This window comes from Pseudophryne corroboree, chromosome 11, assembly GCF_028390025.1.
Source record: "Pseudophryne corroboree isolate aPseCor3 chromosome 11, aPseCor3.hap2, whole genome shotgun sequence".
NCBI lineage: Eukaryota > Metazoa > Chordata > Amphibia > Anura > Myobatrachidae > Pseudophryne > Pseudophryne corroboree.
Genome location: NC_086454.1, coordinates 97796813 through 97811969, shown reverse-complemented (window position 1 = coordinate 97811969; position 15157 = coordinate 97796813). Strand labels below are relative to the sequence as shown.

Genomic DNA, 15157 nt, shown 5'->3' with positions numbered 1-15157 from the left:
CATCTCCAGACTCTGTCACATCTGTCACATGTGCTCAGTGAGAACCTGCTTTCACCTGTGAAGAGCACAGGGCGCCAGTGGCGAATTTGCTAATCTTTGGGTTCTCTGGCAAATGCCAAACGTTCTGCACGGTGTTGGTCTGTAAGCACAACCCCCACCTGTGGACCTCATACCACCCTCACGGAGTCTGTTTCTGATCGTTTGAGTAGACACATGCACATTTGTGGCTTGCTGGAGGTCATTTTGCAGGGCTCTGGCAGTGCTCTTCCTGTTCCTCCTTGCACAAAGGCGAAGGTAGCGGTCCTGCTGCTGGGTTGTTGCCCGTCTACGGCCTCCTCCACGTCTCCTGATGTACTGGCCTGTCTTCTGGTAGCGCCTCCATGCTCTGGACACTACGCTGACAGACACAGCAAACCTTCTTGCCACAGCTCGCATTGATGTGCCATCCTGGATGAGCTGCACTACCTGAGCCACTTGTGTGGGTTGTAGACTCCGTCTCATGCTACCACTAGAGAGAAAGCACCGCCAGCTTTCAAAAGTGACCAAAACATCAGCCAGAAAGCATAGGAGCTGAGAAGTGGTCTGTGGCCACCACCTGCAGAACAACTCCTTTATTGGGGGTGTCTTGCTAATTGCCTATAATTCCCACCTGTTGTCTATTCCATTTGCACAACAGCATGTGAAATTGATTGTCAATCAGTGTTGCTTCCTAAGTGGACAGTTTGATTTCACAGAAGTGTGATTGACTTGGAGTTACATTGTGTTTAAGTGTTCCCTTTATTTTTTTGAGCAGTGTATATAAACAAAGTTAATAGGGCTTCACCCTTGTATAATGCCCACACGAACCATCGGGTCATATATATGTGTGTGTAAATCTGATGCATTGTAAAGTCTGAAACCAGACACAAAGGCATAGCTATAGGAAAGCACACCGTGGGGTGTATGTAATTGGTCATAAGATCACAGTCCTGGCAATCGGTTATAAGGATGGTTACCTATAACGCCCCCCAAATGCGTCTCAATTTCCAATATGAAAGCTGTGTGTGTCCCCATGCTGGGAAATAATGAATACATGCTTATCTGACCCATTTAATGATGCTCCCAAAGATTAATTCAGCATATAGACAATTCAGTGGGGGGAATAAAAAGCAGAGAGAGCAGTATCATTATGCAACAAGTATTTTATTAAAAAGATTTTTGTGTCTGCAGGCATTTCTCCGATGGTGGTAGAGGTGTGTGCCTCTCCGATGGTGGTGGTGAGGGCGCATACCTCTGATGGTAGTGAGGGTGCATGCCTCTGATGGTGAGGGCGCTTGCCTCTGATGGTGTTGAGGGCGCATACCTCTGATGGTCTTGAGGGCGCATGCCTCTGATGGTATTGAGGGCGCATGCCTCTGACGGTGGTGAGGGCGCTTGCCTCTGATGGTGGTGAGGCTCGCATGCCTTTGATGTTTGTTAAGGCATGCCTCTTAGATGACTATGGCGTTGATAAATGCCTCTATGGCAGGGGTGCCTGCCTTGCCCGGGGAGGCGGAGGTGCCTGTCTTACCCGGGGTGGGGGAGGTGGCTGACGTGCCCGAGGTGGTGGGGGCACCTGTCTTGGGCGAGATGTTGGACCTTTTCTTGCCCGAGGTGGTGGGGGCACTTTTCTCTCCCGGGGTGCAGGAGGTGCCAGTCTTGCCCGAGGTGGAGGGGGTGCTTGCTTTGCACGGGGTGCAGAGGGCACCAGTCTTGCCTGGTCTTGTTTCGGCTCATCTCTCTCTGCGGGTGGTGTGGTCTCCTGCCTCCCAGGGTGAGGTACCTGTTCGGGCATCTCCTGGGCTGGGAGCACCTCATTCTTTATCAGCTTCTCCTTAATTAAATGAAGATAAAATAGAAATTCTAAATAAATAATTATCTCAGTTATATGCAAACATCCCTAGTCAGGCTTCCACCATTACAATCTCCTGAGGCTGCCCTCACACTACTGTATAATATCTATGTTTTGCGGCCACTGAGAACCAGCAATACTGTAAATAATAATAAATAGCCTCTTAGCTTAGTCAGTTTTGGGCAGAAACACCTCCTGACATTTAGGCCTACTCCACTGGGACAGAACCTCCTTCTATGCCCTGACACGCCCACTTTAAGGTGAGTCCCATCCCTTATAAAATCCACAAAACACCATAATTGTACAAATAACAAAGTACAAATAAAAATGACAGCGCTCCTACCTTCCGCTTGTTAAATGGCCAGCACAGGCCAAATGGGAAGCAGCAGTCCATGGCTGCTCCCTTCTCCTTCGCTCTCCTCTCCGATGAAATTTACTATTAAGTAAATATAAATGACGCTACTATGTAGACGTAGATAGCCTGCAGGCTCTATAATATCACCAATAAGGTCAATAAGAACAAATGCCAGGAGCACCGACAAATGCTTCCCGCTCTAGGGGCTGCCACGAGACGGGATAAACCCTAGTGTGCTGCGCTGGCATTTCATTCATAGGACCATTATGATGTCATAGCACAGACATTAGCAGCAGTCATACAGGCCAATATGTGTATGATAATAAGTATCAGACTGTGTGTAGGGAGGGGTAAGCAGGGGCAGAATAGCGTCTCTCCCACCTGTCCCAATTCACACACCATGAAAGGGGCTTATTTTGTCCCAATGTCACATGTCTGAATGCTGTGAAGAGGATCAGGCATTGGCAGGCACCAGAAAAAAGTTTGGGTAAGGGCCTGCCGATGCTGCTCCAGTCTCCCAGGGCACCCCCTGTGCTCTCAGAAGGGCAGAGCAGGCGCCTCTTCTGATATGGAAAAATTTTATTCTGAGCTATTTGTTCGTGTGGCGCAATGCAGCCCGTCCACTACAAAAACCAATGTAAAAATCACCTAGTTTTACAAACAAACAATCTATAGTACCAAAGTGGGGTGGTATTTATCAATGTACAGGGCGCATATATTCAATTTAAAACATTAAATACATCCCTTAGGTTACTGGAGAGATGATAAATCCTTAGTGTGGTAGCTTGATGGATTATTCTGGAGTTTTCTTCCTCCTCTCATAGAATCATATAAGGATCCAAATGTTCATAGAAAACAAAAAGTAGAAAAGAAAATGTGTAGAACAATTTTTCCACTAGTCAAATGTTTCCACAACATTAGGAACAAGAAGGCGTACCCCACTCACACAAAGATAAGTGAGTGGAAACCCATAAAGGTATCTTTATATCAGTAGAAGTATTGGAGATTTGAATTGTAGGGGCGTACCCAGAACTCACACAGGTGAAGTAATGGAAATTCTCATAAAGGTATCTTTAGTAGACCTTCAGATATTCATCAGATGAATTATTCTGGAGTTTTCTTCCTCCTCTCATAGAATCATATAGAGATCCAAATGTTCATAGAAAACAGAAAGTGGAAAAGGAAATGTGTAGAACAGTTTTTCCACTAGTCAAATATTTCCACAACATTAGGAACAAGAAGGCGTACCCCACTCACACAAAGATAAGTGAGTGGAAACCCATAAAGGTATCTTTATATCAGTAGAAGTATTGGAGATTTAAATTGTAGGGGCGTACCCAAAACTCACACAGGTGAAATAATGGAAATTCTCATAAAGGTATCTTTAGTAGACCTTCAAATATTCATCAGATGCGTACCCCAACTTACACAGACAATAGCTGAAACATATGCATAAAGGTATCTTTCAAATGTTCAACCAGCAAGCAAGATGCGTACCACAACTCACTGAAAATGGAGATGTCCAACTCCTATAATGGTATCTTTATCCACAGGTTTTAAGCAGTTTTTCCACACAGAATACACGGAAAAAACCAGGAAAAAGTTCCACTTTCTCAGTTTAAAAAAAGGGGTTTATTTTCCAAAGGTAGTAAAATATGATAATGCAATTATCACAAAAAGTAAAAAAATTCAAACACTAAAAAGACAAAAATCCGGTTTTTAAAAAACGTCCCAGGTTACTCACAGAATATTTGAAGGTCTACTAAAGATACCTTTATGAGAATTTCCATTATTTCACCTGTGTGAGTTTTGGGTACGCCCCTACAATTTAAATCTCCAATACTTCTACTGATATAAAGATACCTTTATGGGTTTCCACTCACTTATCTTTGTGTGAGTGGGGTACGCCTTCTTGTTCCTAATGTTGTGGAAATATTTGACTAGTGGAAAAACTGTTCTACACATTTCCTTTTCCACTTTCTGTTTTCTATGAACATTTGGATCTCTATATGATTCTATGAGAGGAGGAAGAAAACTCCAGAATAATTCATCTGATGAATATCTGAAGGTCTACTAAAGATACCTTTATGAGAATTTCCATTACTTCACCTGTGTGAGTTCTGGGTACGCCCCTACAATTCAAATCTCCAATACTTCTACTGATATAAAGATACCTTTATGGGTTTCCACTCACTTATCTTTGTGTGAGTGGGGTACGCCTTCTTGTTCCTAATGTTGTGGAAACATTTGACTAGTGGAAAAATTGTTCTACACATTTTCTTTTCTACTTTTTGTTTTCTATGAACATTTGGATCCTTATATGATTCTATGAGAGGAGGAAGAAAACTCCAGAATAATCCATCAAGCTACCACACTAAGGATTTATCATCTCTCCAGTAACCTAAGGGATGTATTTAATGTTTTAAATTGAATATATGCGCCCTGTACATTGATAAATACCACCCCACTTTGGTACTATAGATTGCCTCTTCTGATATGTGTGGCCTTGATAAAGCTGTAACAGTGACACGTGAATTGGTGGAACGCCCGCTGTGTAACAGTGATAGGTTACTGTGTGTGAGGGGGAGTCAGTGGAGGTAGATAGTGGGGTTATCCACGAGCCAATTACAGAGTACATAGGCACATAATCAAACTAGGAAAACAGTGACTTACAGTTGAAGATAATATTGGACAAGTACAGGGTAACTAAGCATAACTACATCAGTAGACGACACTGAGATAAGTAGTAAGGTGGCCGAGAACTGCAGGATTTGGGCAGAGAAGATTATTAAAGTAAGAAAAGGATAAGCACATGAGGGAAGAGGGCCCTGCTCGTGACAGCTTACATTCTATTAATAAAACAAAACACGCGTAGAGGAGGCCACATTTGGTCTTGGATGCCGTTTGGGCACAATTTGGGCTTTTAGGGGGATATTCAATTGTTTGAAAAGTCGGTTGGGTGTCTGTTTTTTCCTGTCTATTAGATAAGAACAACAGACACCCAACTGACTTTTCAAACAATTGATTACCCCCCTTAGTGTCTTATGGTTATTGGTCATTTATAATGAGGTATAACATAATGGGGGAATATAATAGCCTGCGAGTAGAAGGAAGTGCAAGACTTTGGGCCAGATGTAATAGCGGCAAAGTCTGCCGGAGATGTGGCATGCCAGCCGTATATAATAAGGAAACATGTCTTATGTGTGCAAATATATTACAGCAGTGTTTGTTTAAAATAGATGGGCAGATTTAACAACTACTGATATTCTTGTTACCACTTGTTATGAATGATTAATAGTGCACCAGCCAATCAGCTCCCAACTGTAATTTGTTTGAAAATGACAGGAGCTGATTGGGTGGGTCGCCATTTCACATTTGTAACGAGTAATAACGAGTCATAACGAGCGATCACTTATTGTTAAATCTGCCCTGTAATGTTTTGTAACTTTATCATTACTAATAAATAGTAGTGATGAGCGGATTCGGTTTTACTCGGTTTTACTCGGTTTTACTCGGTTCTCAAAACGGCATCTTATTGGCTTACGGATGTCACGTGTTTTGGATAGCCAATAAGATGTCGTTTTGAGAACCGAGTAAAACCGAGTAAAACCGAGTAAAACCGAACCTCGCTCATCACTAATAAATAGACTACTTGCTGGGTTCAAATAGGGGCAGATGTATTAAGCCGGGAGAAGTGATAAAGCGGTGATAAGTGCAAGGAGATAACGCACCAGCCAATCAGTTCCTAACTGTCATTTTTCAAATCCGTAATGATTGGCTGGTGCGTTATCACCCTGCGCTTATCACTTCTTTATCCCTTCTCCAGGTTAATACATGTACCCGATAGTGTGAAATCAAGCAATGCACAGTGAGGGTCAGACTTCTCTATTACAGCTCCGTCCGGGTTTCACACTGAAAGCATCTCATATACAGATTACTAAGGCCAGAGCCGGCCTTAGGCATAGGCAAACTAGGCAAATGCCTAGGGCATTTGATATGCGTAGGGGCACCAGCAGCTTCTGCTGATTAAAATGATATGCGGCATGCCTATATTCTGTGTGTATTCCTGGAAATCGCTGTAATGTAGCATTTCATACACAGATACAGCTGCATTTTCATACAGAATATAGGCATGCTGCATATCATTTTAATCAGCAGAAGCTGCTTGTGCATCCTAGCCACATAGTAAAGCAAATACGATGCATTTTTATAAACAAAAAGCGCCCGACGTTAGCAGAGCTGCCAGCTGACTCATGTCAGGCATCTCTTGCAGAATTAGTGGCGGTGCTAGGGGGCACCAGCCAAAATCTTGCCTAGGGCATCATATTGGTTAGGGCCGGCTCTGACTAAGGCAATTCCAGTCTTTTTTAAATGTTCTGGGAAGCTGGGCCATGAACGCCTAAGGGGTGACATCTGATGACCAGTTTGAGGTTTCCACTTTAGGTCTTAAAGGAAAATAATAAGACTTTATTTCAAAGCGATCCAAACATGAAAGATTATCTTTAAAGAAATAACTGGTAGTGTGAAAGTTTTAATATCATGACTTCTTAATAGCAACAATGATTCGCATTATTATTAAGTGCTGTGGAACGACATCGTTGGGAACAGTCTATAGGAATGTTTGCAAATAAACCTTTTCCACGTCTTGCATTTTATTCATTCTAAGGCTGGGTACACACTTGCAGATGTCAGTGACATCATGCAATATCCCCCCGCAAACGATAACGTTCATACACACTGAATGATATAATTTACGTCTCATCAGTGACGGCATGCACCCACATCAAGGTGCATGCCATCTCAAGTTGAAAACTAAAGATATTGGGGGTAATTCAGAGTTGATCGCAGCAGCAAATTTGTTAGCAGTTGGGCAAACCCATGTGCACTGCAGGGGGTTTAGATATAACATGTGCCCAGAGAGTTAGATTTGGGTGGGTTAGTTTGTTTCTGTGCAGGGTAAATACTGGCTGCTTTATTTTTACACTGCAATGTAGATTTCAGTTTGAACACACCCCACCCAAATCTAACTCTCTCTGTACATGTTACATCTGCCCCCCCCCCCTCCTGCAGTGCACATGGGTTTGCCCAACTGCTAACAAATTTGCTGCTGCTATCAACTCTGAATTAGGCCCCTTGTACCTCGTTAACTACCCTCGGAAACGCGCATCGATAACGATATAGGGTATACACACTTTGGCGATGTATATGATATATCATCCGATCCGCCGGTTCGGGCGATATCGGCAAGTGTGTACCCAGCCTAACTTGAGTTGAAGGGTCCCAAGCACGGGAGCATTGTTGCTGTAATGGTTGGGAGTGGAAAATTTAGTCTGTAATTCCGAGTTCGGTATGAAATACTGGACGTTGGGATGCCGATAATGGGGATACCGTCCTTAGGTCAACAGTCATTCGGTCGACATGCATTATGTCAACATGTACATTAGGTCGACATGGGTTTTTCACCAATATTTTTTTTTACATGTTTATACTTACCCCTAATTGGGGTTCCTGGTCACTTTACGAACAAAACGACACCAAATCATGTCGACCTTTTCCAGTTGTTGACCTACTGCCTTCAACTAATAGTGTCGACCTACATAGGGTCGACCCAACAAATTCATTTCCTGATAATGACCTGTCCATAAAAGAAGGCGTAGTATCACCCTGTGTCTGGGGGCATGCAGTTTGGTGGACAAAGAACTTTAGAGAGAGAGAAGTAAAAAAAAAAAAAAAAAAAAAATATATATATATATATATATATATATATATACACACACAGTATACAGTATATATACCCAGGCAACGCCTGGCGCAACTGCTAGTACACCATATGATATCTGCAGCCCTTGTCAGATGTTTCACAGTCTGCTTTAAATTATAACACACCGAAACTAATAAAACAGCAACTGGCACAAGTGTTATTGCAGAATATATAAAATTAGATGAGCGCTATAGAGGGATGTAATAAGCAAGTACCGGCATGCAGCATTTATATTATCACTCGTGCCTGTACCACCCAGCTATGGAGCTGCGCTGCGACAGGCTACTGTCACATAGGCGGATTTCATATAAATGCAGGATATGCAGAGGTGGATGTAAGCATAAGTACGTCTGCTTGGAGGTGTATATTTTGCACCTAGAATAAGGCTGATGCACTGATAATAACCAGCTGCGCCCAGACCGGGTACTGATTACTTGGCCTAGGCTTATTGGAGGAGCCCGGGTCGGCTGAGAAATGTATCCCTTGGCGGTACAGCGCATAACTTTTTTTTGGGAGGGGGCATGGTTATTACGCCTCACGAATTTGGCCACACCCTCAGTACCCGGGCCCCATTCAGCTCTCAGCAGCCCTGATTATGACAAATAATAGCAAACATGCATCTCTGCACCAGAGCACATATACCTATTTTTACCATGCACACAAAATAAGCCTATTTATATACGCCAATCCGCATCAGGCCCTTTGTGTATATAATCTTAAATTCTCAAAAGATATTCAACCACTTAACCATCTCACATATGGCAGTCTCGGGGGTTTATCCCCCCTGGGACCCATGTTTCTGCTGCGGGGTACACTGGGTTCCACAAGGATTAACATCGGGGTGTAGAGTAGGATCTTGATCCGAGTCACCAACAGGCTCAAAGCTTTGACCTTCTTCCCAAGATGCATAGCGCCGCCTCTTATATCACCCCGCCTCCGTGCACAGGAGCTCAGTTTGTAAGTTGGTGCCATGCAGTAAGCAGGCACTTAACAGGAGGCCTATTGAAGCTTTATTTCAAAAGAAAAGAAGAAGATTCTTCTACAGACTACAAGGGCTGCCGCAGGCAAAGTCTCATAGACTTTTCTGTCTGCAGCTCCGTCACCCCCAGCGGCGCTGTATACTCCCGCGCCCTGGTTGCCGGGTCACTGTAGCGGAGGCTCTGGTTCCTTCACAACGGTCAGTCACACACACGCCGCCATCCTCCCGGATCGTGGGGCCACAGGTACGGGGGAGGTAAGGGGCTTCTGTGCCCGCACTTTACCGCTATCCAGCGCGGCCGCAGGAGGTGGGCCGCACGCGCGCTTGCGTGGACACTGATTACTGGGCAGCTGCTCCACTAGCCACCAGGGACAATTAAGAGGCACAGGTCAGGGTTTTTTTAATTATATAAACCCCCATTTTTCACTGCCTGCAGCTCCCTGTGGGGATGCCAGCAGGGGGAGCAGGCCGGACCTGATGCCCCTCCACCCAGCCCCAGGGCGCCATTTCTGTAAATATTCCCGCCCTGGAGCTGCATATCTCTCCCTCACTCACGACCAGCGGCCATCACAGATTGAGCTGAGCTGTTCCTGGGACTGCTGTGGCAAATCCTCCTCTGTAGAACCGCCTGATTGCCAGTGCTGTGCTTCTTACAGGACACTTAAGTATTCTACCTGTCACTGGGACAGTGTTACTGTAGTTAAGAAAGAGTGCATACATTCAGGGTTGTGTGGTACAACCACCCTGTGATATACATCCAGTATCTACTGTGCTTTGTTATATCTATTGTTGACACATATAGCCATACTGAGTATTACTTTATTGCTAGTCCAGTGCAGTTTTATGGTGCATAATTTCTGCATGGTACGCTTGTGACTATATATGTGTGTGTGCATGTAACTGCTGCGTGGTTGCCTTAATACAGGGTATTTCACTCAGTGTGCTGCTCCTATATTGCTATACCTGAGGGAGCTAAGTGTATCAGGTTTCTCTATTTAATATAGGATTGTATCACAAGATATACGTGCTGCGTATTTTTACTTGCGATTTATAGTCACCATATAGTTTATATCTCTTGAACTCCCGGTTTGACCTGTCACAGGCACACTGCACCGAGTATTCTTGATAGGTATATTGCTGCTATACCTTGTACCTGGTTGCCTGATATTGTGCACATCATTATGTCTGCTACACGTGGCAACGACGCTGGGGCTTCTCCCACACTGCGTGGTAGTGAGGCCGCAGACGTGATGGAGGAAAATATGGCAGTTGTTAGTTCAGGTTCAGGGGGTTCCTTACCCCCCAGTGGGTCGGTAGCACCTGGAGCATCACAGGACCCACCTTGGGCTACGTTTTTTACGCTATTAAATACGCTTGTAACTAAATTGGCGCCCCCGTTAGGACCACCTGTGCCAATGCACCAGTTTATGGTCCCTTCTATTACTACGCCATGGGCAGATCAAATCTCCACTCAGTTACAGCATTTGAACCGGTCACTGACTAAATCTAAGTGTCACTCTCGCCCACCTAAGACTAAGTAATCTTCTAAACGGGCCATTACCTCCTCCCAATCCACTGCTATTACAGACACTCCCTCTGAGGAGGATGGTGCATATACTGATCCCACAGACACTGACACAGATGTTTCTGATGGGGAAGGGAAACCATTGGTGGATGTCACGGATTTGATTGAAGCAATTAGGCTCATTCTTCAGGTGTCTGATGATCCTGAGCCTGTCTTTAAAAAGCCGATAGGTTTAAACGTAAGAAGGTGGTTAAACAAGTTTTACCTCATTCTCAACACCTGGCTGACATACGTCAGGACTCATGGGATAATCCGGGAACGGATTTCACACCGCATAAGAGACTGTTGGCTCACTATCCTCTCTCTGCGGAGCTATGTAAAAAAAAAATTGGGAAACTCCTCCCCCTGTAGATTCTCATGTGGCGTGCATGGTAGTTTCCTCTGCTCTGCCAGTAATTACTGTCACCTCTCTGAAGGAACTGATTGATAGACGTGTGGAGGGTTGTTTGAAAGCAATTTACACCCTAACGGTGGCTGTGCTTAGGCCAACCATTGCAGCAACTTTGGCTGCTGAAGCTGTTGAGGCGTGGGCTCAGAAGCTAGAGGCGGAGCTGCCGTCCAACGCATCTGAGCATGCTCGACAATGTCTCTCGTATGTTACCACGGCTTCTCTGTACCTTAAGGAGGCGGCCTCCGATGCCGGGGTGCTGGTGGCCAGCCTATTACGTCCGTCTTGGCCAGGCGTATCCTTTGGTTGAGATCCTGGTCGGTGGATATGGATTCCAAGAAAACCCTGGAGGTGCTTCCTTTCAAGGGAGGCATTCTCTTTGGATTAGACCTCAATAAGATTGTGGCTGATCTGCCTACTGCTAAAACAGCTTGCCTACCTAGTACGGCTCCTTCCACGCAGAAGGCTAAAAGTACTTTCCCTCGGCCCTTTCGTCCTACAGGTAAAACAAAAGGTCAGGCGTACCCAAAGCAAGCTTGTGCTTCCAGACCTGTCAAGCCCAGACCGAAGCGGACCTGGGCTGCCCATCAGCCTGCTTCTAAAACTCACAAGCCTTCCGCATGATGGGGCGGGGATCTCAGGGTGGGAGGGCCAACTTCTGGGTTTTGCCCAGGAATGGTTGAAGACCACTTCCGATGCCTGGGTAAGGGAAGTCGTCGCTCGAGGTTACGCCGTACCCTTCAAGAATCGTCCCCCTCATCGATTTTGCCTGACAGATGTTACTCTGGACCTGGCAAAGGCAAACACTCTGCATTCAGTGGTACATTCCCTCCTGACAACAGGAGTGGTAGTACAGGCGCCTCTGACTCAGAGAGGCAAGGGGTACTATTCACCGCTGTTCCTAGTCCTGATACCGAACGGGTCCTGGCGGCCCATTCTCAATTTAAAGTCCTTGAACAAGTATGTGCGGGTCTCCTAGTTTCGTATGGAAACTCTGCACTCTATTGTTCTGGCCTTGGAGCCTGGGGACTATATGGTCTCCCTGGACATACAGGATGCCTACCTGCATTTTCCTATTGCAGTGTCTCATCGCCAGTACCTGAGGTTTGCGGTGGGCTACCTTCATTACCAATTTCGGGCCCTTTGGTTTGACAACGGCTCTCCGAGTTTTCACCAAAGTAATGGCGGTCATGACGGCTACACTCCGCCATCAAGGGGTCAGAATCCTACCGTAATTGGACGATTTATTGATCTTGGCAAATTCCCCAGAACTTCTCCTGTGTCATCTAGTTCTGATGCTCCAGTTCATGATAGTCCATGGGTGGCTAATCAACTGGAAGAAATCCTCCCTGGTTCCTGCTCGGAGCATGATATACCTGGGAGCGTTATTGGACACTCACAACCAACGGTTGTTCTTGTCTCAGGAGAAAGTCCTGAAGCTTCAGGACAGGATTCGATGCTTCCTATCTCATCCGCAAGTGTCGATACATTCGGCAATGCAAGTGCTAGGTCTCATGGTGCCGGCTTTCGACATGGTGGCGTACGATCAATTCCATTCTCGCCCTCTGCAGAAGTTAATTCTGAACAAGTGGGATGGCCTGCCTCACCGGATCAGATCTCACATGATCTCCTTGTCTCCGGAGGTCCGCCTGTCACTGAGCTGGTGGTTTCAGGACCAACGATTGAGCAGGGGCTGTCCCTTCTGGATATCCAACTGGGTCCTGCTGACCACGGATGCCAGTCTGAGAGGTTGGGGCGCTGTGTTGAACAACACTCTCCTCTGGGTCGGTGGACCAAGGAGGAGTCTCTACTCCCGATAATTATTCTGGAACTGCGGGCAGTGTTCAATGCGTTGACAATGGCCCAGCATCTAATACAGAACAGACCTGTTCAAGTACTATCGGACAACACCACCACGGTGGCATACATCAATCATCAAGGCGGCACTCGAGGCCGCATGGCAATGAGGGAAGTATCACGGATTCTTCAGTGTGCAGAACGCCATCGACCGCCCATATCCGCAGTGTTCATTCCGGGGGTCCTAAACTGGGAAGTGGACTTTCTCAGTCAGTATGTACACGCTGGAGAATGTAACCTCCGTCCAGAGGTGTTTCAACTTCTCGTGGACAAGTGGGGCCTTCCAGATGTGGACCTGATGGCGTCTCGACACAATCACAAGGTTCCGGTCTTCGGAGCAAGGACAAGGGATCCTCAAGCAGCGTTCGTGGATGCTCTGTCAATCCCATGGAACTATCGGCTGCCGCATGTGTTCCCTCCGGTGTCGCTCCTGCCCAGAGTAATACAGAAGTTCAAGCAAGAAGGAGGAATCCTACTTCTGGTTGCTCCAGCGTGGCCCAGGCGGCACTGGTTCTCCGATCTACAGGGCCTCTCGTTGGATCGTCCCCTTCTACTTCCACAATGACCAGTTCTCCTCGTTCAGGGCCCTTGTGTTTACCAGGACTTGGCCCGTCTGGCTTTGACAGCATGGCTCTTGAAGCTTCCATCCCGAGGGCCAAGAGATTTTCTGAGGCGGTCGTTCAAACTATGTTGAAGGCCCGTAAGCCGGATTCTGCTCAGATTTACCATAGGGAATGCTTACTTTACTTGGTGTGCATCTCACAATCATGACGTTTTCAAGTTTAGCACGGCCAAAACTGTTGGCCTTCCTGCTACAGGGCCTGGACTTAGGCCTTCGTCTGGCCTCCCTCAAGGTTCACATTTCTGCCTTGTTGGTTTGGTTTCAGAGAAAGATTGCTGCCTTACCCGATGTTCATACATTCACTCAGGGCGTGTTGCGGATTCAGCCTCCTTTTATACCGCCTGTGGCCCCTTGGGATCTGTCGGTGGTTCTGGAGGCCTTGCAAGAGTATCCGTTTGAACTTCTTGCATCTGTGGACTTTAAGTGGCTCTCCCTTAAGGTTTTGTTTTTGCTGGCTATTGCTTCAGTTAATCGGGTCTCTGACTTGGGTGCCTTATCCTGTAAGTCCCCCCATTTGATTTTTCACCATGACCAGATGGTTCTTAGAACGCGACCGGGTTGGTTACCCAAGTTGGGGTCTTCCTTCCACCTTAACCAGGAGATTGTGGTTCTGGCTTGTAATTCTCCTGAGTTGTCTCCCAAAGAACGATCTTTGGATGTGGTACAGGCCCTCCGTATCTCTGTGAAGAGAACATCCTCCATTGGGAAATCTGATTCTCTCTTCGTACTGTTTGGTTTTCACAAACGTGGCTGGTCTGCTTCCAAGCAGACCCGGGCCCGATGGATTAGAATGGTGATTGCACGTGCTTATGTACAGGCTGGTCATCCAGCTCCTGCTACCATTGAAGCCCATTCTACTCGGTCGGTTGGACCTTCTTGGGCGGCCCACCGTGGTGCGACCCTTGGTAAGGCTCATGCCATACCAACCCAAAGAAGCAAAGTGCATCAGGGTGGGCGCCTTGTGGAGCCCAGTGTAACTTGCAGAAAGAGATTTACCAACGGTAAGTTCTTACCATAAATCTCGTTATTATATATTTAACAAGGGGCACAGAACATGTACTCTGTAATGGTTAGCTAAACCTCTGTGGTGGCTGGCCATGCCCCTGTGGAGCCTGGCCACACCCTTAAGCATGGGCAGCTACAACAGCATTCCCCCCGTGGGCTTTTCATGCCCCACTCTAACACTGCCTACAACCACTATATTATCCCTGCTTTCACCCAGCTTTTTCCTTTGCTAATCTGATCTGTCTGCAACAAACTCAGATCCATTCATTAGTTTTCCTTCCTCACTCTTTAAGTCTCCTTGCTCTCTCTGAAACTTAGATCCTCTACCTCTGGTACTACTGTACATCCCCTGTTGCACTACCTTATAATAGTCTCTCATTCGACAGCACTCCCTGTCCTGGTGACCGACATGGTGGTGGAGTAGACATCCTTCTGTCTCTTTGTTGTACCTAAAGTTTCCTCTTGTACCCTCCCTCACCTTCTCTTTCTACAGAGTCAATTCCATACACCGTTCCTTCCATTGTACCTCTATCTATCATCTATCCTCTCCAGGCCTCTACATTCCTAACAACTACTCAGCCTGGCTTTCCCACTCTTTCCATCAATCTACCTATTTTTATTGTCAGGGATTTACCATCGCTAGTGGCACTGCTACCTCTAAACTGCTTATTCTCACCTCCTACATCCACTCTACCAATGGACCTATTCTCATCCTTCCTGATGGTCATTTCTACA

At 46.1% G+C, this 15157-nt stretch overlaps 1 protein-coding gene and 1 long non-coding RNA gene across 2 annotated transcripts in view; one reads left to right on the top strand and one right to left on the bottom strand.

Moving 5' to 3' along the window:
• Positions 1-15157, top strand: part of CSTPP1 (centriolar satellite-associated tubulin polyglutamylase complex regulator 1) — a 354572-nt gene that overhangs the window by 301712 nt on the left and 37703 nt on the right. The window lies entirely within an intron of this gene.
• LOC134968975 (uncharacterized) overlaps positions 1177-15157 on the bottom strand; it is an 84944-nt gene continuing 70963 nt past the window's right edge. The window contains exon 3 of the long non-coding RNA XR_010189360.1: positions 1177-1852. This is a non-coding gene — a long non-coding RNA (uncharacterized LOC134968975). The remainder of the gene's footprint in view (positions 1853-15157) is intronic.